Consider the following 27,931-nt stretch of genomic DNA (forward strand, 5'->3'; position numbering starts at 1 on the left):
TCGATGTTGTTGCAAGTGGCTGGATTTCCATTATTTATTTATTTATTTATTTATTTTATTTATTTTATATTTTATTGATTTTTTTACAGAGAGAAAGAGAGAGGAATAGAAAGTTAGAAACATCGATGGGAGAGAATCATCTACCCTGTTTCCCCGAAAATAAGACAGTGTCTTATATTAATTTTTGCTCCTAAAGATGCGCTAGGTCTTATTTTCAGGGGATGTCTTATTTTTCCATGAAGAAGAATACGGTACACATTTATTGTTAAATGAAAATAAAGGAAATTTATTACCTGTATAGTACAGTAGTTGTCAACACAAACAAGACAAACTGTGAATCCGACAGTATCAAGAATTTACTCATTTATTCAATGACAATCATGTCATCATCTTCTGGAACATCATCATAACAATCCAATTCCTGAATTTCCTGGTGAATTTCTTGTGACTCCATTTCTTTCAGAATCAGTGGACCAAATCTCTCATATTTAGCCTAGGGGGGGCCCTTATTTTTGGGGGGATGCCTTATATTTCACTCAGAAGGAAACCTGTAAGTAGGTCTTATTTTCGGAGGATGTCTTATTTTCGGGGAAACACGGTATCAGCTGCCTCCTGCACACCCCCTCCTGCGGATGTGCCCACAACCAAGGTACATGCCCTTGAACGGAATCGAATCTGGGACCTTTCAGTCCACAGGCTGACACTCTATCCATTGAGCCAAACCGGTTTTGGCTGGATTTCCATTTTTTAAAAGCTGAATAATGTTCCAGTCTGTGTTGTACATATAATTTTTTTTTCAGTTCCATTGAAATATAATTACCGTATTTTTCAGACCATAAGACGCACTTTTTCCCCCCCAGAAGTGGGGGGGAAAAGTCCCTGCGTCTTATGGTCCAAATATAGCCTACACATATACTTTTAAAAAAAAGTTTTTTTACTTGCCGGGCTCTCTGTGGTCTTTGTGTGCTTGCCCGGCTCTAAAATGGTTCTAAATGCTGCTGTTTACTTTACAGGGTTGATTACATGTGTTTATGACTGTGATGTTGGGTTTTAATGCACATAAAATATTTTAGGACACTATTTGTTTCAGAATCTTTTTTTCTTCATTTCCCTTCTCTAAAAACTGGTGCGTCTTATGGTCCGGAGCGTCTTATGGTCTGAAAAATACGGTACATGCAGTACAATTTATGTTGAACATACAATTTTAAGGTACACAGAGTATAAACTGTAGCATAATGACGATTTATGAAATGACTATCACAATGTTTAATTATCATTTATCACCTCATATAATTACAAAAAAAAGTTTTTTTCCCTTGTGATGAGAATTTTGAGTATCACACAATATACATGATGGGGCAAAGGTAAGTTTAACAATCAGAGTGGCCAGATTATTATGATCTCTGAACACATATTAATCTGGCCACTCAGTTTAGACTGACCATGGAGTTGGGATTTTAAAATAAGGTTTTTCCATGTATAAGAGCTGCATTGTGGGTATTTAGAAAGAAGTAGAGGACTTACTAGCCAGAGGCTGGGGGCCACTATCTCCTGGTCCCTTGATCAAGATTTGCAAGCTTTCCCTTATACATAAGGTACACTGAGTGGCCAGATTATTATGTGTTCAGAGATCATAATCTGGCCACTCACTATAGTTGTTCGAATAGAAAATAATACAATAATTAATAAATATTAATACAAGTGTGAACTGTGTTTCTGATATTCACTAAACCTACTTTTGCCGCACCTGCCGGTATCATAGATCTGAAATTCAGAAGACTCAAAGGAGTTTCTTTTGAAGAGTTATCCAGGTGCCCGAATAATAGCTGCAGCCAGGGTCAGGGTCTGGAAGAAAGAGTATCCACCTCATTTCTTGAATATTGCTGTCCTATACCCATCTTTTTTTTCTTTTTTTTTCTTTTTTTTGTCTACTATTATTGTCCTGCTTGTTAAAAGCCTCTTACTGTTACTATAGATAGAGCATTGAAAGCTTAACCTAGAGTCTTTATTGAAAATGCTAGAATAAAATTCTGTCCCGTAATATATCAGATGTCCTGTGTAGGCACCTGTCACCATAAAAATATCTCCTGGTATCATGTTCAAATGAATGAGTCATTTTATATGAGATAAAAATTATTTCTGTGTATTTGTATAGTCCCCTTCTATTGAGCTTTTTATGTAACTTTGTGATAAAAACCCAGAGGCACATGCTTGGATTCTTCCTCACATTTTACAAGCCTTTAAGAAAATTCTAGCAAGAAAATTCAGCAGAAAATTCTAGCAAGTCCCCAATTCAAGTTCCTGCTGAGTAAGCAAAAACAGTTTTGCTACCACAAAGAATGATCTAAACCTATTACGAAGAGATAAATAGCCAAGTGTTTTTGCTAATACCAAATGGAGTATCACAAATGGAGTATCTACCGTATCACATTTTTCAAAGAGTCTTGAATTAACTATCCTGAATCTATTATGTCAAGTTTGAAATAATAGTCCTGAGTTACTGTGGTGTGTATCATTCTGGATTACTTTTGGAACCAAATTATACTTTTTGCTTAGTGTCCTAAAAAATTAATGTTCTATGTTTTTTTTACATTTGAAAGACTACATTTTTAATGGTCTAATATACATGCAGACATGTTTAAGAGAGTACAAACACCAAAGTCTTCAAAAAGAAGCATGTGCTAGAAAAACTATTGTAGGGAACACATATCCTGCATAAGTTTCTTCTTTTCTAGTTCCCCATGGTTTGGAATAGTTCTGATTTCTACTGTCCTAGCTGGTATCATTACAACTGAATTATTACTTCCTTAAAACAAGGACTCTCCCCAAAACCGGTTTGGCTCAGTGGATAGAGCGACAGCCTGGGGACTGAAAGGGCATGTACCTTGGTTGCCGGCACATCCCCAGTAGGCAGCTGATCAATATTTCTCTCTCATCGATGTTTCTAACACTCTATCCCTCTCTCTTCCTCTCTGTAAAAAATCAATAAAATATATTTTTAAAAAACACACAAAAAAACAAGGACTCTCAAATACATACCTATCAGCAATTGAGTCTAAAAATAAAAATAAATGAATAAGAAATCTAATGAATAGAATAAATGTGAATAAAATAGAATCAGAGGCATGGAAATGTGTGCGGCACCAGCTCGGCCGGGTTTGGGTTCGGTGAGCCTGAGGAGGGGTGATGAAGGATTAAAGGAGACAGTGGAGAGAATACAACTGGCGCTAGGTCGGATCCCTGTGCCTGGATGAGGAAACAGTGACCCAACCTGCCGGCCCAAGCTTTCTGTTATAATCGGATCACACAAAGCAAAACAGGAAAGTGGTCAACATGTTTAACGTTCTTGCGAGTTTCACCTTGTTTGGCAGCACTTGCTGCACCACCCACAGCCCATTAGCTACCTAGGAAGGAACTAGGGAGGACTATAAGGTCAAGCTTAATTATGCTAGGAGGGCTCAGCCCTCCCACCTGGGACTTGTTTGTGGTCCTGCCACAGGTCATTCGGAGGCTTAACCCCAGCTGCTGAAATGCAACAGACGGATGCTTCTCAGAGGGAAAGAGGATGGAGGGGGTGGGAATAAACAAAGATCTTATATGCATATAGGTATTACCTTTTGACACAGACAATGGGGTGGCAAAAGCCTGGGGCGCAGCGGGAGCCTGGTGGGGAAAGGAGGGAAGAGGGACATCTGTAATAATCTCAACAATAAAGATTAAAAACAAAAACAAAAACAAGGATTCGTGAATTTGAACCTTCAGTTATTTAAAAAGGACAGTTTAAAAAAAATTTTTTAATTATTTTTTTCATACATGCTAAAGGATACATGCAGACACATATATGTTTTATTTTTTGTATATTTTATGCTTAGAACTTTAAAATTATAGTATCAAAGTTAGAAAACCCATAGAAAGAAACATCAAACTAACTTGTGCCCCTATTTTTTTATTTGGTTCATTTTGTTATTTTTACATTCAATGTTTAAGTTTAATGTCTTTCCTACTTGCAACTTGGACTTTCTTCCTGAAAAGCATCCTTTTATAATTCTTAGTAGGATTTTTTGATAAGTCTATGTTTTTGTTTATCTGGACACATTCCTCTTTCATTTTTGAAAGAGTTTTGCTGAGTACACGATTCTATGTTACCTTCTCTTGGCAGTTTGAAAATATTATTTCGCTGTCCTCTTTTTTCCTATTGTTGTTGTTGAGAAGTCTTCTGTTAATCTGTTGCCCCTTTGAAGGTGATCTTTTCTCTGGCTTGCTACCAATATATCTATGTTAGGATAAAGCAATTTCACTAAAATGTGTCTAAGTGTGTGTTCCTCCTTATTTATGCTGTTTGGGATTCACTGGGCCCCTAATGATGCTTTCTTAATTCTGGAAGATTAAGAATTAAGAAATCTTGCCGAAGCCGGTTTGGCTCAGTGGTAGAGCGTCGGTCTGCGGACTGAAAGGTCCCAGGTTCGATTCCGGTCAGGGGCATGTACATTGGTTGCGGGCACATCCCCGGTGGGAGGTGTGCAGGAGGCAGCTGGTCGATGTTTCTCTCTCATCGACGTTTCTAGCTCTCTATTTCTCTCCCTTCCTCTCTGTAAAAAATCAATAAAATATATATTTAAAAAAAAAGAATTAAGAAATCTTAATTCTGCCATATATATGTGAATAAGAAATTTAATGAACAGAATAATATATATGTATATATATACACAAAATATATATATAAATAATTTTCCTCTACTCATTTTCTCTGTTCTCTTTCTCCTTCTACCCTTCATGTCTCTTTTATGTTCACATATTCCATCTGCATAAAATTCTGTGATTCATTCTGAGTAAAGCCTTCTGATTTATCTTCCAATTTATTAATTCTCTCTTCTAGTATGCCTAATCCACTGTTTAATCTATGTATAGCTTTTTAAACTGCCATGGTTATATTTTTCTTCCTAGAAGTTGTATTTGGTTACTTTAAAAATTTTCCCAGTTATATATTGATATTCCCCTTTTTGTCTTACTCATGTTTTCAATTCTATCTCTTACCTAAACATTTCACATTTAGTTATTTTATATTCTGCATCCCATAATGATAAAATCTGAAGTCCTTACTGGTCTAAATCTATTGTTCATTGTTATCCCTTGTGCATTTAAAATATTTTTTTTTACTTTACTCTGAACTCTTATTTGGCTGCATTTATTTTGAGGACATGTTAAGGGGCTTGAAGAATGCAGAAATGATTTCTGATTATTTTTGCTGAGTTGTCAGGAGGTGCTACCAATCTGGGAATTTTTAATTTCTTGGCTCTGGCCAAAAGATGTGTATAAATTCCACCTCCCTCCAGACCCATGTAGTACCGGTAATAGGTAATACATTGTGTTATGTTTATTATTTACTCTTGAAGCTATAACAATGATGAACACATTTTATTTATTCATTGCTGCAGGTGATTTTTTTTTCCAGGTCACCCATTCACTTGAGGCTGCAGCCTCTTCAAATTGTCTGTTTGTTCACTGTGTGTGTCTCAGAATTAGCCCAATTTCTATGGGCTTTGGGACCTAGTTTCTTGGACTTCTGCATTCTTATAACACCCAAAACTCTAGGTTTCTGCTCTTAGCTTAAGTCCCCAACATAACCACAGTTCCTCATTTAATTACCTTTCTTATTTCAGCTCAGTGTTTGATTTTACTTCTTTTTGTTAGGGTGAGTGGGATTCAAGCTCCCCAATACATTTAAAAGTATATTTGTTTATTGCATTTTATCCAGTGCCTAGGTGTTTAGCTATGGGAGACGCTTTTCAAAAACATGGAGCTTGTTATGCTGCCAGTAGAAAAGTCATAACTAGTTTAATTTTCAAACTTTTTTGTTGTTGGAAATAAAAGATAGATCTTACCAAATGCAAAATCCTCACTGTTAGTACAATAATTTGTAAATTGCAGTAACTACAATAATGGTAGGTAAGATTTGTTGTGTATTTAACTATATGTCAGGCATTTTATGTATGTTGGCCCATTTACTCTAAGAATGAAGTAATATTATATCTAAGCTATAGGTGAAAGACTTCAGACTTTCCAAAAGTTACATAATAAATGGCAGATAAATAAATTTGTCTGATTACAAATTTTTGTGTGCGCTCCTCTCCCCTCACCACTCCCCCCCCCCCCCCCCCCCCCCCGCCCCACTGAGCTGGAATACCTCTCTATTCAAGTTCTGCAATCATAGAAGTTATAACAATTTGGAAAAAAATATATTATCAACTATATTTTGTTTTAAGATGGCAGACTGATCACAGATCAACATGGAAGTATAATATCTTCATTTCTTTATAATGTAACAAATTTGGTCAAAATATGACAATCTCTTCAAAATTTATCATGGATCAAAGACATAGACAAAAATGGGAAGTATGAGTCAAGCAGAAAAAGAGCTGTCATTCAAGAACATCAGATAAGTCCTAGAAACAATATACTTGTTTTTGTGTTTCAAAAACTATTCTCTGCTTTATTTAAAGAAATTTAAGATAGCTAATGAGGATGCATAAAATTCTAGATATAAATTAGAAATGGGTGAGAAAAAAAGGAAGATTTATAAACAAAGAAGTGAGATTAAAATAAAAGTGTATAGCATTGAGCTTGTTATACATTTATTTTTACAGGTGACAAATTTGTCCCTAAGTTTTCTGAGGTCAACTTAAAGAGAGATACCTGAATAGTTATGAGTCACCATTTGTGTGTGTGTGTGTGTGTGTGTGTGTGTGTGTGTGTACTCAATTGCTCAGAATAACCACAGATATGACTAATCCCTATGAATAGGATCAACGTTTGTCAAAAAGCAACTCGTAACGAGAACATTGTATAAAGAAAAGAACAATATCCTGATTTGTGGCATTGTTTTGAGAGTGAAAGAGGAACTATTAAACATTATGCTGGGACAACATAGTAAACTGGGACTGGCCCCAAAAAAGAAATGTATGCTCTCACCGTACTTACAATAATCACAACTCACAACAAATGACAGAGTTTATGAAGACATTTTATTATTGCATCTTGCAATACAAGCTGATGATTCCACATAAAATAGCAATTCAGTAAAAGCAGTTCTACCTGAGGTTGATAAAACGATTGGTTATAACTTTCATCTGATGTAGTTGAATGGTAGATCTTAGAGCATAGTGAAGCAGGATATCAAACTCATAGCTTTAGCGGCGAGGAAATTAATGTAAGTGTCAAGTGGCCAGTTGCAGGATAAACAGAGAATGATGAATGAACAAAACATTTTAAAACAATGTTCTGGAAAACAAACTCCATCTATAGTTCAATTTTGTTTCCAACTAAGTCACCGATAATAGCATATCCATATCAAATCCTTATTGGATTTCTATGTAAGCTGCATTTAACATTCAACAAACATTTAAAACATTGAACCGGGCCTTCATTTTTTCAACTAATTCTTGCTGTGTTTGTCTCTGTATTGAAAATGTTTAGGGAGTTTTCCAACTTAAACAACAATTTCTGAATTAATTCCTGACTTTCATAGCTGGATCATTCTTTTGAGCAGTAATAATTACTCAAAATTTTCTCTGACCCTAGCTTCTGGAGAAATGCTTTTTCTTAGTCTTTCATAATGAAAGAGCTGTTAAAAAAATAGCTTATCCAATTTGAGGCTCTATTAGTAAAAGTATAAGATTCTGAATAAGGGAACTAACAGTCTCCCTTTACATTGTGCTAGTCAGACCCCATTTACTGCAGCTCAGTGTGGGTGTCTTCATTACTCAAGGGAGTCATTGACAAAGCATAGGGCCCCAAAGGTAATGCTGCCATTTCCCACGTTTTTCTGGTTTCTCCTCTTTTTTATAGACTGGTTTAAGTTCCTGTACCTCAGTCCCTCCCCCATTTTCCTTATCAACTCTCAAAAGTTGATTTGGATTCAGAGACATCAGCAAACAATTCAAGTCTTCTCTCCCCTTTAGATGTCCCTCTGTCCACATAGCTCTACTTAATGGAGGAGGAGCCCCTTCTTCCTGTTCAGGACATAATCCTCCACAAAATGTTGCCTTTTCTGTCTTCTCAGGAATCCTCTTTTATTATTTACTTTTATCTATTCTAATCTTCAACTTTCCCTTTCTCCACCCTGTTTTATGTGGACAAAGAAAAGGTCAACTCTCCTCAATCCAGCCTTCCCACTCTAGCTTCTACAATATCTTTCCTTCTTCAACAGCTCCTCAAGAGGGAGCCTCCAGGCATGTCTTCTTCACCCACTTCCTATCTCAACTCCACAATCTCTGGCAATCTAGATTCTGGTCCCTTCACTACTCTGAAACAGCTCTTGCCCAATGACTTCCAAGTTGCTTAATCCAAAGAACAATTTTATCACTGGAGCATTTGTGACTGTTGACTTAAAGATCTCTGTTTCTGGGATAGTGTTATTTCTCAATTTTTCTCTAACATATTTGCTCTCAATCAACATTATGAGGTCTTCACTCACCCCTTAATGTTGGCCCTCCACTACACATTTACATGGAGGCTTCAATTAACACCTGTCCACAAATCCCAAATCTGCAGCCCCAGACCAGTTCCAAACTCCTGATATGAATGGTCAAGTGCCTAGCCTTTTTCTTTTTAATACATTTTTTATTTATTTTCTTAATTTCAGAAAGGAAGGGAGAGATAGAATCATCAATGATGAGAGAGAATCATTGATCCTCTGCCTCTTGCACGCCTCCCACTGGGGATTAAGCCTGCAACCCAGGCATGTGCCCTTGATCAGAATTGAACCTGGGGCCCTTCAGTCCACAGGCCAATGCTCTATCCACTGAGACAAACCGGGTAGGGCAAAACCTAGCCTTTTTCAAACTCAACATGTCTATAGTTGAACTTACTTGCCACCCTCCCCGCCCCCCCTGTCACCCATGCTTCCTATGAACCAATGTCATCACCTTTCACTCATTCAAGGTAACCTTTTAAGAATGACCTTTAACACCTCCTCTTTCTTACTTCCTACATTTACATTTAATTGGTTATTGGGCTCTTATTCACTTTTGAAACAGTTTTCTTCTCCCCTCTATCACTGCCTTATTTAAGATATTTCTCAATAGTAACACAGAAATAGCATCCTAACTGGTTTTCCTACCTACTCTTGCCCACTTTATCTTTACTGCTGCCAGAGATGTTACCAAGTTGAAAGTAAATTGTGCAGCATGCTTTCACTAGTTCCCCATTACCTTCATGATTCATCTTTACTTACCATGGCATCCAAGGCCATTTGTATTTTAACTTTCCTGAAAGTAGCCAGTCTGAACAACTGAAGTAGCCTGAATCTTCCTGGCTCTCACCTCTGTCCCTGGAGTTAGGTGTGCCCTTTCCAACCCCACTGTTTAGTCCTGCACCACTGAGTTCAGATGTTTCTTCCTGTAGGGTGTTCCCTTATCCTCTTTAGCTAAGATTAGGTGTTTCTCTGGTATACTCCCATAGCACTCTGTGTTTACTTATTTTAGGGCATTCATATCAACCCTACAAATGCTAATTTATGAGCCAGGATCCCTCTTTAAACACAGGGATATAATAATAGCTAGAATTTGTTGAAAGCTGTATATCAGGCCTTTAATATTCATTAATCCTTTAATATTCACTTAATCCTCAAAACAATTCTAGGAAGTAGGTACTAAATACTATCCTTGACTCCTAGGGGAGGGAAATGAATTTAGAAAGGTTAAACAACTTCCTCAACGTTGCAGAATTATATACTAACCTTTCTGAGGGCAAGGATCATGTCCTATTTGTCTATGAAGAGAGCTGGGTGGATGTATGGTACACAAATACAATTGGTGTTTATGGGTTAAGTAAATGAAGAGGACAAAACTGGGACCAATCAAGAGAAATTAAATAAAGACAGATTTTAGTTTAGTCCAAAAAAAGGACTTTAAATTAGCAAGGGCTGTCCAATGGAATGGGTCATTCAAAAGAGCTACAGGTAGCACTTACCATACTGAAGGGTACTTTTGTACAATGGCATTTTCCCCCCTCTGAGTAAAGGCTGTATCTTAACTGCTTTCATTCCTCAGATCTAACCAAGGGCTAGAAATGCTCAGCATATTGTTTGTTGACTGAATTGAATGGAATTGAAAGGTCCTGAAAACAAAAAGGTGGTTATTTACCCTTAATATAGTCTATTAGAAGTTTAACTCCCATTGTTCTTTATTTCTTCTTCTTCTTCTTCTTCTTCTTCTTCTTCTTCTTCTTCTTCTTCTTCTTCTTCTCCTCCTCCTCCTCCTCCTCCTCCTCCTCCTCCCCCTCCTCCTCCTCCTCCTCCTCCCTCTCCCCCTCCTCCTCCTCCTTCTCCTTCTCCTCCTCCTCCTCCTTCTTCATTTTCTTTCAAAGGAGCTTTTTTTTTTTTTTTTTTTTTTAATGTTTTTATTGATTTTAGAGGGAGAGTCAGAGAGATGGAGAGAGCAAGAGAAACATTAATGTGAGAAACAGCAATTGGTTGCCTCCTGCATGCCCCCTACCCAGACAGAGCCCACAACCCAGGCATGCTGAAATTGAACTGGAAACTCTTGGGTGCATGGACGACAACACTCAACCAACTGAGCCACACCAAGGAGCTTTGAGAGTAGAGAGGATAGGAAAGAATTTAGAAACTTCATTTGTTGTTTGTAAAATCCCACCAGGCTGTAAGCCCTATGAGGGCTGGAACATATCTATCATGTTATATCCTTAGCCTAGGACATAATAGTTGTTTACTAAATATTTGTTGGAACACACACACACACACACACATACACACACACAAACACATACACACACTCACAAACAGTGTGTTTTCTACTCCTAGAAGGGTATAATGGAATCGTATGTTATATAAGGAATTCTGCATTAGATGGGATATTGGATCCCCAAAGTGAGAGAAACAGAGGAGAAAAGCACTACATCACCATTGTCATTTCTAAGACTGAGGCAAGATTCAGAGTAGGAAAAAATCTTCCTCAATGACCCACAGATAGGTAGTAAAGAAACAGTGTGCTGCATGACCTCTGAGATCCTTAACAAATTTAAGATCATTTTATTTTCATTTATTGATCCTAACTATCAACTCAGAGGCTGTATATCAAGACACTGGAGGCTAGATCTAAAATTCATTTATTAAACACTATTGCAGGTGCTGAGGACACAGCTCTACATCTACCAAAGAGACAGGAAAATTCTTAACCTAATGGAGTTTACATTCTAATGGAGTGTGGGTTAGGGGGGGAAAAAAAAGAAAAAAAAAAGAAGAAACAAACAAATGTTTTAGTGTCCAAAAAAGGTAGCAAGAGGCTAGGAAGTGGCAAAATTAATGGGACAGCATAAGAGTGGTTATATTTTGAAGTTCTGGGCTCTTTGGTTATTGATATTACTCAATAGACCTTAGGACGGTTTTTTACAGTAAGCCCTTAACACTTTCAGGATCCATTCCTTTTTCAGTGTCTTATTATCTTTATTCTCCATTTAAGTTGTTAGCAACTTAAGGCTTTCAGCTTTTCCTATCCTCTGTGCATATAAAACTACTAAAATTTCCTCTTGGATATCATATCAGTTTTTCTTTTTAAAAGCCTTTAATAAATCTGTGAAGAAGCATATGCCAATTTTATCATCTTTCTAATTTCCTTTCGTGCCTTTACCTCTTTCAAGTCTATTGGCAAACTCTTCTAACTCATTAGTCTTTTTGTTTCCATTTCTTCAATAAGCCAAAAAACAAAATAAAATAAAAAAAACCTCCTTTCACATTTACCAAGGAATCTTCATCTCATTTAAAATATCCTGATTTTTTCTCCATATAACTATACCTAACCTAGTATAAATAATGTTACATACCACATATTAGCAATTTTACAATTACTGCCAAGATTTGAAGCCCAAATCATAAAACATTAAAATATGCAGTAAAGGTTTGTAACTGAATTTTGTTTTACATTTTAAATTGGTTTACCAATGTTTATTTTTCTTTTAACTTCACTGCAAGACCTTGAGACTATTTTTGAGCTATGTTCTCTGCTTTCTAACAGGAACACAAGGGACCTAATTAACATTTGATGTCTTGATAGGTTCAGATCCAAATACTAGTAATAATTTGTCTGCCATTGGGGAGTCAATACATGAGAATCACATACAAATGCCTGTTTTAATTTTCTCTTGAAGAATTATAAAGACCAATATTTGCTGTTAAAAGTACAGTTCTTAAATATTTAGCATTCCTGGGAAAAAGAGTATTTTTGTTTTAAGTCCAATGAGGCTATATGTTCCTTATGATCACCTTATGTATTATTTTTCAACCTAAACCTGTTTGCTCTAGGGTATACTTTCAGCAGTTATCACTTCAAACTTATACAGCACCTTGTACCTAGGGTTTTCAAACAATCTATAATTTATCAAATTCTATAGAAAATCTTTTCCATATTTAAAAGAGAAATGAAGTAGAAATGTAAAATTGTTTGTTCAATCTTTAAAAATAAACTAGTACTAGAGACTAGTAAGATCCAGGACTATTTTTGTTTTGAACCATCCTATAAAATAAAAGGGTAATATGCAAATCGACTGAACGGTGGAACAATTGGTTGCTATGACATGCCCTGACCACCAGGTGGCTGATGCTAACTGCAGAAGCTGCCCCCTGGTGGTCAGTGTGCTCCCACAGGGGGAGCACCTCTCAGCCAGAAGTCGGGCTCATGGCTGGCAAGCACAGTAGCAGTGGTGGGAATCTCTGTGGCAGCATAAGAATGTCCAACTTACGCCTTAGGCCCACTCCCTGGGGGTATCGGGCCTAAATCATCAGTCGGACATCCCCTGAGGGCTCCTGGACTGAGAGAGGGTGCAGGCGATTTTCATGCACCAGGCCTCTAGTCTCTCTATATAAAAGGCTAATATGTAAAGTATCCCCTTGGGAGTTCAATTGGGAAAACGGATGTTCGACCACTTGTTATGTTGTGCGCTGACCACTGGGGGCAGTGAAGAACATGGTGGGCGACCAGCGGTGGTAGCAGGGCGCCGAGGGAGAGAAGAAGGAGGTGGGGAGCTGGGGGGAACCATGCAGTGTTGGTGTGTAGGTGGCAAGGGAAGGAGGAGGCAGGAAGGCGGGGAACCTGATTGGCCCTGATTGCTGGCCAGGGCTAGGTACCCTCTAGTTCTTGTATATTTTGAACCGTGTCCAGCATGGCCAGGGGTGAACCTGAGGAGGGGTGGTGAAGAATTAAAGAAAACAGACAAGAGGACCAGGTAGATCACTGCCTGGATGAGGAAACAGTGACACAGCATGAAAGCTGAACTCTTTCAATCTTTAGGCAGCACTTGCTGCACTCCCCGTCGCCCATACATTTCTTAGCTACCTAGGTCTGCAAGGTTGAACTGTAAGGTCAAGCTTACAACCATAGCTTTTTGGCTATAATTGTGCTGGGAGGGTTTTGCCCTCCAAGCTGGGACTTGTATGTGGCTTTGCCACAAGTCATTCAGAGGCATGAGCCTGTCCAAACACTGTAGCTGATCGCCACAATATTTAAATTTTTACTATTACTAGAATTATTATCAATGACTAGAGGCCGAGTGCACGAAATTCTTGCACGGGGGTGAGGGATGGTCCTTCAGCCCAGTCTGTACCCTCTCCAATCTGGGATCCCTCTTGCAACCCAGAACCACTGGCTCCTAACCGCTCACCTGCCTGCCTGATGCCCCTAACTGCTTTCCCTTGTTGGCCTGATCCCCCTAACTGCTCTCCCTTGCTGGCCTGATCCTCCTAACTTCTCTCCCCTCCTGGCCTATCCCCCTAACTGCCTATCTGCTCTCCCCTCCTGGCCTGGTTGTCCTAACTGCCTTTGTGTGCTCCCCTCCTGGCCTGATCGCCCTAACTGCCTATCTGCTTTTCTTTCCTTGCCTGATCGTCCTGCCTACCTGCTGTCCCTTCCTCTCTGTGCCCTTCCAACCCCTGGTGCAGGCATGCTGAGAGCTCTTTGCCGCAGCCCCATCCCATCCTGATTAATCGTAACATGATGGCATTGTGGATAATTTGCATATTCCTCGATTATTAGTATAGATAATACTTACAAAAGAAAGCATTTAAGTTCTAGGATTTTATCATATTGAAAGAAGTATCAATTTGTTCACTTACACAAGAAGCATGGAGAATATCCAAATGTTTAATATAACATTTCCTTTTAACTGTAATAAATGACTATGCTAGAAAAAGAATTATTTTATAGTGCTGGGTCTCAGGCAACATTAATCTCATGTCAAGTAAAATCATTTTAAGTTTTTAGAGCTGATTCAATCATCTGGAGTGACTGAATGAAATCTCAACCATGAATGCATTCTGGTACAGGGTAGGCACTCTGCACATGTGGTTAGATCTGAATTGAGATTCTACTCACCTGTAGAATCAGTGAATTCGCCTGATCCAGGATTTCCTCTGCTCAGATATCCAGAAGCCATGAATGAATCAGGAAGTAATTAGAGCGAGATATCAAATCAATGAACATACAGAAATTTTTCAAATTGGTATATATGTACATACATGTGCGCGCACACACACACACACACACACACACACATATTATTGATTTCAGAGAGGAAGAGAGAGGGAGAGAGCGAAACATCAATGATGAAAATCATTGATCAGCTGCCTTCTACACGTCCTCCATGGGGGATTGAGTTCAAAACCCGGGCAGTGCCATGACTGGGAATCAAACCATGACCTTTTGGTTGATGCTCAAACATTGAGCCACACCAGCTAGGCAACATCCAAATGTTTTTAATGTTTCTTACCACTGCATGTGTCAGAACAAATTACAAGACAAATATATGCTTTTACCTGATTGTGGGTAATGTCAGCAAAACCTATATTCTACCTGACTCTGAAGTGGTTTTTTTTGTTTGTTTGTTTGAATATATTTTATTGATTTTGTACAGAGAGGAAGGGAGAGAGATTGAAAGCTAGAAACATCGATGAGAGAGAGTCATCGATCAGCTGCCTCTTGCACACCCCCCACTGGGGATAGCTGCCTCTTGCACACCCCACACTGGGGATATGCCCGCAACCAAGGTATATGCCTTTGACCGGAATTGAACCTGGGTCCTTTCAGTCCCCAAGCCGACGCTCTATCCATTGAGCCAAATCGGTCTCAGCTCTTGTGTGTTTTTAATAGCCGTTAAGACTGACATTTAAAAAAAAAAAAAATCCTCACCTGAGGACATGTTTTTATTAATTTTTTTTTAGAAGGAGAGAGGAATATCAATATGAGAGAGAAACATCAATGGTTTGCCTCCTGTACATGCCCCAAATGGAATCGAATCCTCAACCTAGGTATGTGCCCTGACTGACCAGAAAGGTTTCAAATCTGAAACCTTTTGGTATGTGGGAAGATGCTCCAATCACCTGAGCCACTGGCCAGGGCAAGACTGACATTTGAACTTTAAGCTAAGCCTTAAGCTTACATAAACTAAAAAATGGCTGGGATCTCAGTTATAATGCTTTCATATTCTAGTTAGGGTCAATTAAAGTGGATTCTTAGTCTTGTCAAAATATTCTTAAGCTAATCAAACACTGAATTTAATAAATGACATCAAAGAGTTTCTATGATGTATTTAAAATTGTTTTTCTATGCTATCCATGTCTTCCAAGACATGAGATAGAAAACAGAATTATTCCTTATACATATTTAATGGCACTTGTTATTTTATATTAGCTATCTTTGTACATTTTTAACTTTTATAAGTGTCAATTTCTTAAAGATAGTATGCAATGGGTACTTTTAATATTAACTGAATAAATAAATGGATAAACATCCAATAAGGCTATAATAGAGGACAGATAAATGGCAGATTTAGTTTTATGTGCACAATGTATGGTACATATTATATTTACAAAGTAATCCAGCGATGCTTACACAATGACTGAGTACATTAAAAATTCACTGACAAAAATATACCACTTAGGTATCACACACATGCACACATGTGTGCATGTATATAAATTACATAAGCTAATGCTGAGAAAAATGTGTAGGTAGGATTAGCTCTGTTTTATTACATCCTGTGAACTGTCAATTATAAAATCACTGCCTGAAAGCACTGAACTAATGTGATATTAAAATCTAAATACCAGCCTAATTGCTTAGCATTAAGAATATAAGAACAGAAAGCTTCATTTTATTCTTATACCAAAGCAAGATGCTATACCCTTGAAAGACAACACAGAACTGAAATATGTCTATACACGGAATATTAGGAGAATCCTGATGAAAAATGTGATTCTGAATGAGAAAGAAAAAATTCATTTGTTTGGAAAAGGAAATGTTAGTGAAGAAGTACAAAACATTCTGAAGTATTCCTTTGGATGCTAGGGACATTGTGAAGATGCCTAAAATGTTATGGATTTTTTAATACTAAATATATCAAGTAACATGTGCAACAGACATTCTTACTCCTCCCACTTCTTTAAGTTGTACTTACTTTATCTTTTAAATTCAGAGAAAGAGGGAAGGATGAGATAATCAAAGATAAATAATATGAGAGGCAGGGCATATGCTGCATACTTGTTAATTATTTTTAAAAAGTGTTTTTAAGCACTCATTCCAAAGAGGCATGGCCTATGTCAAAATAGCTATAGGAAAATGTCCTGTTTTATTTATTTATTTATTGTATTATTTCTAATAAAAATAAATGTCCTGTTTTAAAGAATGGTGATGCCAACACCATTGTTTTGCTCAGTGGATAGAGTGTCGCCTGCAGATTGAAAAGTCCCAGGTTCGATTCTGGTCAAAGGCATGTACCTTGGTTGCGGGCACATCCTCAGTAGGGGGTGTGCAAGAGGCAGCTGATTGATGATTCTCTCTCATTGATGTTTCTAACTCTCTATCTCTCTTTCTTCCTCTCTGTAAAAAGACCAATAAAATATATTTTAAAAAAAGAATGGTGATGATAATGTATTGGTCACAGCAATGTGAAGGCAAATAAGGGCAGTAGATGTGAAAGAGAAAAAGAGAGAGAGAGACACACCATGCTGAGGAAGCAGCATTACTAGAATGGAACCATGCACTTTGGGTGAGTTGTAGAAATTAGTCAAATCCTCACAATTGCATTTCTGCACTATTTCTTGAATCCATCTTCTCTCCTCTCATTCTGTGAATAAAGCCCTCACTTTCATCATATCCTTGCATATACGTTTGTCTATCATTTATGTGGCAAAAGAAAAACAGATGAGAAATAGTCTTCAAGAAGTAAGTCCAAATTCCATATCATAGATACCTCTTCCAGATTGCCCACAATGTAGCTTTCTGACCATTATTCTTTTTTCATCTCTACCTCTGCAAAATGGGTTCTTCCAGTGGGCTAGTCATCATTAGCAAAACATAGCATACCTTTTCATACGTCTGAGACTTTTAATACCTTAACCCTACCTTCCCCACCACGGACTATGAACATTCTTATTTTAAGATACACTCAAATAACCCCTATTCTATAAAGCTCCCAGGCTGCCCCAAGCACAGCCAACACCTCGCTCATACTTCTTGATCATATTGTAGTACAATTATTTATATGTTCACTGCTCCCTCACATCATTATAAACTCCAACGTTAAAAAAAAAAGATTCTGCATGTTCTTCACACAGTGTTGGCTCTCAGCACAAGTTGCCTGGCTGGTAGCTTTCAATCAATGGTGGTTTGGAGACAGAAGTAAACAGCAACAAAACATCTAGTTTTTTTTGTTTTTTTAAATATTTTATTGATTTTGTACAGAGAAGAAGGGAGAGAGATAGAGTTAGAAACATCGATGAGAGAGAGTCATGATCAGCTGCCTCTTGCACACACCCCCCCCCCACCAGGGATATGCCCGCAACCAAGGTACATGCCCTTGACCGGAATCGAACCCGGGACCCTTCAGTCCCCAAGCCGACGCTCTATCCATTGAGCCAAACCGGTTTCGGCCCAAACATCTAGTTTTAAGGGGCATGAGGAACTCTTCTGTAAGACGTTCCATGGTAAGACGTTCATTGAAGCTACTTCATGAGTATCTATTTTAAAAGGCCTTCAAGTGTTATTAGTAAATATATATATATATATATATATATATATATATATATATATATATATATATATATTTGTATCCGATAGCCCTTGTTAAAGTTCTTACATAGGAAATTCTTAAAAAACTGCGAAAAAGGTGCCTAAATTGTCAAATATGAACTTCACACTTCTTATTAAGGGTCCTCTAAAAAGCATTATAATCCAATTAAGAAAAATATGTTTTTGTTAGGTATTTAACATGTGTCTATCTTGAAACTGATTTAATGATTGGATAGGCGTATTTCCTATTTTCTCTTTTTTTAAATTCAAACAATCTGTTGACATATTTTTTCCTCTTCCTATTTGTTCCTGACACTATGATTATGGTTTTTAATATCAATTAAAGGCAATGAAACACAAACTTTTAACAGTTTTCACATTGTCAGAAAATAGGAGCAAATTTGAAAATAGAGCAAATTTGCGAATTCTTGGGAAAATATTATAAAATATATCTTGGGAAAATATAAAAATAATTAGAAGGGATTGAATTAAATGATTGAGGGGAGAATAACAAATAGCTTTTCCAAACTACACACTATTTGTAATTGTAAATAATACTATGTAATAAAAGCCCAATATGTTAAGTGTCTGGTTGTCCATTCAACCAATCAAAGTGTTGAATTGGTTGTCCATTCAACCAACCAATATGCTAATGATATGGCAAGACTACTCAACTGCTCACTATGATGTGTACTGATGCTCCAAATGATAGGTTAGTTTGCTGCTGGGGTTCAGCCGATTGGGACTGAGCGAGACAGGCCAGACATGCCCTGGAGCCCTCCTACATCCCACCCTTGCTGGCCAACCTTTTGCATCCCTCCCTGGCCAATTATGCACTGGTGGGGTCCCACTACCTGGCTTGCACCCTCTCACAATGCAGGCTGAGGGACCCCCTACAACTTCCCCAGTGCATGAATTTCATGCACCAGGCCTCTAGTGGTTTATAAAGACTAAAAATAAATAAATAAATTAAAAAAATTTAAAAACAGGTGGTTTACTAAAAATCTACTCTTGTGAATACAGATGGTTAAAAATAAGCATCTTAATCTGCCATAAATTTTACTTATATTAATTACATATAGAAGTCAGACACTACATACTCCATATTCCATTTAACATTCCTTACCTTTCTGCCCTTTTATGATTTTTAAGTTTGTACCTGCCCTTCTCTCTTGATGATAGCAAATGGAATTTCAGTATTTAGGCACTTATAAATGTGGGTTAAATTAAAAAAAAAAAAAATCCTCCTGAAACCAGTTTGGCTCAGTGGATAGAGCGTCAGCCTGCAGACCGAAAGGGCCCAGGTTTGATTCCAGTCAAGGGCATGTGCCTGGGTGTGCAGGAGGCGGCTGATGGATGTTTCTCTCTCATCGAGTTTCTAGCTCTCTATCCCTCTCTCTTCCTCTCTGTAAAAAAATCAATAAAACATATTTAAAAAGAAAAAAGAAACAAGCATTAAAAAAAAAAAAATCCTAGCAAAATTAAAAGGGGAAAATGTACCTTCTTCCCTATAGCTGCTAAAAAGCAGACAGAATTCTATTCTACTATATATCATAGAATTGCCCCTGCAAATATTTCAAGAAAGTAGTCTTGTTAGAGAAATGGATTTCAGTGTTGCTATATCCTGTAAAAATAATTTTTTAGCCTGCAATTCTGATTGGTTGTTGAATATAATTTGTAGACTTATTAATATTTAATATATTCTGACCTCTGTTTTATTGCAAATTTATTTAAGCTGAGGGGGAAAATCATTGGTATATCCTCTTTCTTACTTATAAATGGTCACACACATACATCTTTGATTATGCATATTTGAAGAAAAAGTTTTGACTACCTCATCTTGTTTAAATAATAGTGGCTATGACCAAAACAAAACATGTCTGTATAATACTGAAGAAGGAACTGGTCGTTTAGAGAAAAAATAAATTGGTCTCTGGTATGCAGTCTGTTTTCAACACAAGGTAATAAAAAGTTTTGCTTTCTCTCTATTCTGTCTAGGTGGCAAAAAGTGCTGTCCTCACCTGAGATTATACTTGTACTTCTTATGTCATTAACTGACTCTCATCAAGCTGTTAGTTCTTACAATTATAAAAACAATAAAGGAGGAGCTAAAATATCTAATAGTCCTTCGTTTCTTGAGCTGTGGCTATTAGAAAATGCTACTAATCTTACTAAACTAAGGCTGTGGTGATTTCTTGTTCAACAGGAATTGTTGCTCTTATCTTTATTAACCAACTCATTTCCTCTGCTAACTCATTCAGGTGTTACTCTTTTTCAAGATCAGGCCACAAACTAAATTAAAAAATAGAATAAATGAAATCATCCCACTTTAGGAAGCTTTCAGTAAATATTTAATATAGCAGCAATTTTCAACCTTTTTCTCTCCATGGCCACATAAACTAATTACTAAAATTCTGTGGCAATGTTTTTTGCTGATCTGACAATTCTTTATTTTGCAAAGTTCTTCTGTTTAAAATAATTCTTTATTTTGCATAGTTCTTCTATGCTTAATGTTCAAGAAGATGAATATCTCATCCATCAAACAATTTATTAATTTTTGGTTTCTTCTAGACATGGTGTCAGCTTATAGATAGTTCAGTTTACAGATAGTTCCTGGTAATGCTGGGTCTATTTAGATAGCTTGTGGGCCTTCTGTTTTGACCTTGGCCTTCTAGTCAAGAAAATTCAATTTCACATTTCAAAAATGCCCAAAACCTTCCAATCCTATTCCAAGAAAATCCATCATGAAGCAACTAAAATCTATAGAAGATAGCACTTAACTTACATGTCAATAGTAAGGTCTTGCCTCAGACTGCATTTGATGTTTTACCTAGATTAGAATTTGTTTCCCTTAATTACAGTCCACCTTTTGCTTTCATGCTTTGGGGTTTGGCTTTGGCTACTTCTGAAGTGGGTTCAAAGACTACATAACTGTTTAGGCAGATCTACTGCTCTGAAAATCTTTATGTAAGGAACCTATTTAATTACTTTCTTTTCGTCTTGGAAAAGATACCCTTACTTGAGACTTACCAGTCAATACAAGAGAAAGTAAGACTGTTGATGTCTCATCAAAGACTAGCAAATGACCACCACTAGAACGGCAAGTGCATGACAATGAGCAAGCACTGTGAAGGCTGTTAATTGCTGCACTACCTTTCCTGAATTTTCTGGCTTTGTTATTGAGTCTTAATTATAAGGTAAGGAGCATCTACTACTAAAGACTGAGTAAAACTAACTTTACTAAAAATAATGGACCCGTACATGGTTATTGCTATTATATCCTTTGCAATGGTAACTCAAAAGATACATAACAATGTATTTCTTAAATGTAGGTTTGTTCTCAATTACCACAAATACTAGTGAAATAACTCCTATACTAGTGTCCTTTGCCTCAATATGTGCAATGTTTGGACAGCTGAAGATAAAAATCGCCCTTCAGTTCAAAATATGGCAGTTTGTCATGATAAAATTTGTGGGAAAATATGGAAATACCTGACTTACATTTAGTGGTTGATGTACCTGAATTCTTATACTATGTTAATGGGAAGTGAACTGTACAAAAAAATGCTACCTGGCACTTTGATTCTGGGTGAAACCTCCAACTATAACGTGACTTTAGGAAAGTAGAGTAACTTGCAAAGACACACTCTTTTCATTTGTTGAGTTCATTTGAATAAACTTAACCTCTTATCTGGTGGCAGACATTTGGCCAGGCTTCATATCTTCCTATACTTCCCAGGGGGAAATAGTCACATCTGTGAAGCACAATGGTTTAGGGAAATAACATTCCCAAGTGAGGTTATACTCAATCTCAGAAAGATAAAAACTATGGAAATAAAGTAACAATAAGACAACTTCTCTGTATCTGAGGATAGCTATTGCACTAACAACCTATAAAATCACAGAGCTCAGACTTCATCTTAGCTAGCAAAGAAAGGGTATGTGCTCTCACTACTAAAGAATGATGGCCCAATTCAAGCTACTATATGTCAGAATTTGCCAAATTTCAACAGACTGAAAGCCAAGACCTATTTACAAGGGCTGGTCACTCTTTGTAAGACACTTATCAGTTATGAAATTGTACAAAGTATTATTGTGAGGCAAAAAAAAAATGTCAGTCCACATGTAGTAGGGACTTTTTTTTTTTTAAATATATTTTATTGATATTTCACAGAGAGGAAGGGAGATAGATAGAGAGCTAGAAACGTCGATGAGAGAGAAGCATCGACCAGCTGCCTCTTGCACACCCCCCACCGGGGATGTGCCCGCAACCAATGTACATGCCCTTGACCGGAATCGAACCTGGGACCTTTCAGTCCGCAGACAGACGCTCTACCACTGAGCCAAACCGGCTTCGGCGTAGTAGGGACATTTATAAATATTATATAAGTTGTGGCCTTAGAAGATTAATTTCAAATAATTATCGTTATTTGGTTGCTAAGCAAATAGTGCACATTGGCAAAGAAACCCTAAGAAGTGATAAGTGAGTTCCTACACATTCTAATTTGGACATATTGCTTAAGAAGACCCAGACCTCATCTGAGCTGTTTTCCAGATAATTCCCTAAAGGCCTTTTATTTTATTCTACTATAGTTCTATTTTTATTTTCCTTATTTTCTGTCATTTCACTGATCAATGACTTCTGTTTAAATTTTTATATACTATTTAAATAATAAATGACTTGGATAAATTTATGGTTTTATGCATATGTGCTTAGCAACTAACTATAATTCTGGAAATTGGATTTTATTAGCAAGAAAGAAAGAATGTTAAGTAGAAAAAGCACTAATTTGTAAGCCAGGAGGCATGTTGTGAAATGTTTACCTTTTAAGAGTGAGCTCAATGTATAACATATATCAAATGCATCAGCTTAATTATTGGAGTCTGAGTAAAACACATGTTTTCTCTCAAATATGCCCTTTCCCTTTGGTTCAGTTGATTTTAATGTTAATATATAAGTAAAACATGAACAGTTGCTAGCTTTCCCCCTCCTTCAAACAATGCATTGTGGATTTTAAATAATAATAATTATGCATATAAGAATCTACATTTGAAAAAAGGGCACAGAAATAATTAATGTATTAATAATATCCACTGAGCAATTTTTAGGATGGAAGTAGTCAGCATTTTCTTAAAAAAAAGCTATTCTGAACTGCAGTCTGATGTAGTATCCTTTAAGTTCCAATTATCATACACTGGGCCCACAAATAAGCTACAGGAACCTGCTGTGGGATGAAGTAGCTCTGTCGCCTGATCTATAAAAAAGCAAAGTCTGAGTCAATTTCTAGGTCCATTCATCAGAAACTGCAGCAAAGAGCAGCAGAGCAAGTGAACCCAAAGGAGAACAGAGAGATGGCAGTGTCTTGGACACACCATGAGAAACATTCTGATATCGTCATCCATGAAAAGGAAGTACACACAACTCTGCGCACAATGGTAATAGGTTCACATAAAACTCTAGGCATTCCCAATTAGTTGAAGAATTATATTTGGGATTCATTTTGAATAAACTTAAATCTCTTTTATCTGTACATTTTCAATAGAGGGAAAACTGAAAAAATAGTTAAATTCAATTAATTAAACTTTATTTTTAAATCTATTGTAGTTCCTTAAAAACAGACATAGATTTTTGCTTGTTTGCTGTAATTCTTACAATTTGATGGACTCAAGTGGTATTCCTTAAAGTTTCAAGCCTAGAGGCCAACACATAAAATAAAAAACACCACCTCAGGTGATACGTGAAACTTGTATTTAACAAATAAAACTCCCTAAAAAATGCAATAAACACATCTTGTTTCACAGAGTTAGTGAACTTCTTGAACACCATAAATAGCCGACAAGTTGACTTATTTAGCTGGGAATATACTAACACTATTATTTCAAAAGCCTCTTCAGAAATTGTCATTGAGAACAGGATAGGTGAGGAAGGAGAGTATCCACCGAGGGCACCAGTCCAGTCAGGACAGTGTGGTCTGGGTCTTACTACTATTTATGGTGGCCCCAACTTGAATGGAGTAGGAAAACAACTGAGATTAGCAAATGGCAATGCAAAGGATAAATTTAGTTCATAGGGAAGAGAGCAAATTCCTGCATACCCTAAAGAGAGGGAAGCTCTTTTCAGTTTCCAGAGGAACAGGAGGATCATCATTTAACCCCTGATTAGCCTTGAGGAAATCTCTTTAAATGCAGTTAAAAGTAAGACATTAATTAGAAGGGCCTGAGGTCATATTTATTTAGGCTATCAATATAGTCACTAATGGCTAACTGTACTAATATTAGTATTGCTAAAAAGAGTAAAATTTGGTTATTAAATTTTTCATCTTTAAAACACCTGGAAGCATTGTAATTAACTACAAAATATTTAGTTATTTTGTACCCCTAAAAACAGTTTATTAGTATTTTTCATGTACATTATCACACACAAAAAAATTATTCTAGACTGGTTTGAATTTACTTCTACGTACTACAAATTATGTCAAAGAGCCATGGCACTTAAAAAAAAAAATTGTTGCCATTGAACCATTGGTTAGAATTTCCCTTAATGTACAGCAATAAGCTTCAACAAATTACATTGGCCCTGGCTGACTTGATTTTTCAGAGAAAAACAAAAGTTAAATAAATTACTATTAAGTCAATACTACTCTAACTTGTGTAGTTAGGAAGAAAAAAGTAAACATAGTTTTATCTAACCTAATTATTACATAGTTTTGCATTTTGGATAATTTTTATTTTATTGTTTCCTCAACAAGACTGCCAACTCCTTAAAGCTTAAAGTGTCTTTGGTTGTTTGTTTTTTTTAAAATAAATAGTAAGACACAATGTCAGAAGAGTTAATGTACCAAAAAATTGAAACAGAAAATCAAAATTCATGAAAACAATTCCTGTTTGCTCAGTAGTGTATTTTTTTACAGTCCCTGAACATTCCCTTGCCTTTCCCATAATTAAACAGTTAATTATTGAAAACAGATGTTTTGTATATCTAAGTTTTCAAACAATGTGATTTAAATGCTGTTATTAATATTTTTACAGCATTTCAAATAACACTAACATTTTAACATTATTGTAGTGCTGTTTTGCACATAAATTTATTTGTAGTATAAACAATTTTGAATTTAACTGTTAAAGATTCTACTTATGTATTAAAAATTAAGAGCCCTACAGTCTGAATATTTCATTATAATCTTTTAAAGCTAGCAGTTAAGAAAAATCTAATACTGGAGTATAATTTCCTTAAGAGTCAACTCAATTTCTCCTCCCTCACCTTTTGCTCAAGGTAGGCATTCAATAAATACAGGGGTGGGCAAAAGTAAGTTTACATTTGTAATACAAATAAATAATACAGCAATTAATAATAAAAATAAATGTTTCCTATTCCAGGCTATCCTACTTTTCAAAGTTATTAAATACTATAAACAATCTATTAATCTACTATAAACTGTGATTATACTATAATGAGCACTTTTAGTTGGGGCCTTCTTTTCTTTTCAGTGATCAAAAGAGATAAAATAAATACAAATGTAGCACCTTCAACTCATACCAATTTAAAACATTCAGCGTTAGATAACTGACCTAAACAATTGACTAGACCAGCTCCCAGTCAAAAGCACATTTGGGAATGTCTCTCCAAAGGCTATTATAATTGGCTAAAATTTAATTTTTTAGTTATTAAATCTTATTAAAGTCTTTTAAAAAAATAAACTGCACTGGATTTACGTACAAAACATAACCTCTAATATCTATCAAATTAGTGGTAACCAAATTTATTAAATATAAATATTTGGGGGCAAATCATCCAGAAAGTTAGCCTACATTAAGAGTACAGCAGTAAAGACACTAAGAGCTGTAAGTGAAGTGTTCTAATCTTTCTTAAGATCATCTTTAAAGAAACAAATTTAAGTTCAATCGCCTTGTCCAACCAATTCCTTTAAGCTTTATAGTAACCTAAAATCCAAATATTTCTCCAATGAACTTACATACCAATTCCTCAATTAACTTTTTTCAGTTGTTGCAATCATATACTTGACATGCTTGATTTGTAATTTGGCATGTTTTTCTTAAAGTTTACTTGAATGAGAAAATTTTAAACATTATAATTTCTTGGTTAGATAATATTAAAACTGATAAGGATCAGAGATTCATCTAAAATAACAGAAACTTCTAATTAATATTAAAAATGGTTTGCGTTTTCCACATGAAAAAACTTTTGTCAACATTTCTCATCACAACAGTAAGCTATACAAATTGAGTTTCAATAATTTTCACTGTTGTTGATAATTTTTACAGGATTTTTACATTAATGTTTGAAAATTACGAAGTACATTTTATTTATGTCATTAGTTAGAGAATATCTATGGTAAAACTGGGAAATTTAACATTTCTTGCCCAGGATGCACCTGCTCTATGCTGCCCACTACAGGAACTGCAATACGTTATAGAGAAATGGGATACTCTCCATTAGGGTTACTTTCAGTGCAAAAATATTCGCTGGGTACTTGGGTGCCAAGATAAGGTATTCTTTTAAGAGATACAGACTGATTAGTGGTAACCAAATTTATTAAATATGAAGAACATCAGTAGGAATAGACATGACCAGAAACTATCTTGGTAAATCACACCCATGGAGCAGTATCCAGGGTGCAGCAGGGGATGGGCATGGAGCTTAGTGATAGGCGCAGGCTGCAGACACACACGGTTCTGCATTAGAGAGGACATATGATCATCAAAATCAATAAGACATTAAAAAAAAGTCATATAAAAGTACAAATGATTGCCTCCACTCGGAAAAAAACATCTTAAGTCAATTATTCGTGTAGTTAATGTTTCATCAAATGAATTTCCTTTTTTCCTTAAAACTATTACATCCATTCCTTTTACAAGCAAATGCCGTTAATATTAAGCTTATTTTTGCCTTACATTTTTCTAGTCGTGGGGAAGGTGAACCACATAGTGATGTGATCATCATCAGGGTTTTTATTATTATTATTTTTTTTCTTGGACGAGAGCATATCCAAAGTGTTAAGAATTTAAATTCTATCCTTCAGACATACTTCAGGAATCCATTTTATAGATGGCAGCTTCTTCTGCAGAAAGGGAATTTTTTTTTTTCCAGCGTCAATTCTCCAGATTCATGTCACATCTTAAACTTCAAAGAAATTTCAAAAACGTTAGCATCACACTCCAGGTCTTTAGCCTCGGCACCTGTGCTGGAAGGGAAAACACACCCCTGTACACGCAGGTGGGTGTACACACACACACACACACACACACACACTCATAGCAAGCAGCCAGTGGCTTAAAAGTGGTTACCTCTCCTTGAAAAATTAAAATAAAATAAAATAAAATAAAATGTCACTCCTCCATTCCGCCCTCGGAAGGAGAAAGGCAAGTCAGGTTTGCCCACTGCAGAGTGAGCTCCTAGCAAAGACTTCCCATCGTCTAACCTGAGACCTTCACACACACCCCGGGCCCCGAACCGGAGGACAGAACGGTCCCTGCAGGAGCCCTCGCTGCACCCCGGCCGCGTCCACACCAGCCGGCCCGGCCCGCTCCCGGCTGCGCGGTTCCCGAAGCGGGTCCTCCGGAGCCCCCGACTCCGACGAGGGGGTACCCGAACGCTGGCGCTTAAAAGCCACCGAAACAGTCCCGCCGCGTCGCCCGCTCCCGGTCCCGATCCCGGTCCGTCCCCTCGGCGGCCGGGCGGCCCTGCGCGATGGGAGAAGACACCAGAGACGCCGCGGCGAGTCCCCGGACAAGTCCACCACAGCTCGCCTTCTCCCCTCAGTTACAATTACCCGGAGGCTTCTGGCGTTTCCTTCGAAAACATGGGAGAAAAAAAAGATATATATATATATTTTTTT

At 36.8% G+C, this 27,931-nt stretch overlaps 3 long non-coding RNA genes across 3 annotated transcripts; 1 reads left to right on the top strand and 2 right to left on the bottom strand.

Moving 5' to 3' along the window:
• The first annotated feature begins 311 nt into the window (after nucleotides 1-311).
• Nucleotides 312-27,332, top strand: LOC123653181. Its single transcript, XR_006742829.1, has 4 exons — nucleotides 312-333; nucleotides 5,817-5,823; nucleotides 6,409-6,418; nucleotides 26,822-27,332. It is a non-coding gene; the product is annotated as an uncharacterized LOC123653181 (long non-coding RNA).
• Nucleotides 7,007-10,203, bottom strand: LOC118728983. The gene is made up of 2 exons (XR_004991092.1): nucleotides 8,827-10,203; nucleotides 7,007-8,592 (listed from the first exon to the last, which is right to left on the bottom strand). It is a non-coding gene; the product is annotated as an uncharacterized LOC118728983 (long non-coding RNA).
• Nucleotides 26,610-27,121, bottom strand: LOC118728982. The gene is made up of 2 exons (XR_004991091.2): nucleotides 26,988-27,121; nucleotides 26,610-26,768 (listed from the first exon to the last, which is right to left on the bottom strand). It is a non-coding gene; the product is annotated as an uncharacterized LOC118728982 (long non-coding RNA).
• Nucleotides 27,333-27,931: the final 599 nt, after the last annotated feature.

The sequence above is a fragment of the Pipistrellus kuhlii genome, unplaced genomic scaffold (genome assembly GCF_014108245.1).
Source record: "Pipistrellus kuhlii isolate mPipKuh1 unplaced genomic scaffold, mPipKuh1.p scaffold_m20_p_3, whole genome shotgun sequence".
Taxonomy (NCBI): domain Eukaryota; kingdom Metazoa; phylum Chordata; class Mammalia; order Chiroptera; family Vespertilionidae; genus Pipistrellus; species Pipistrellus kuhlii.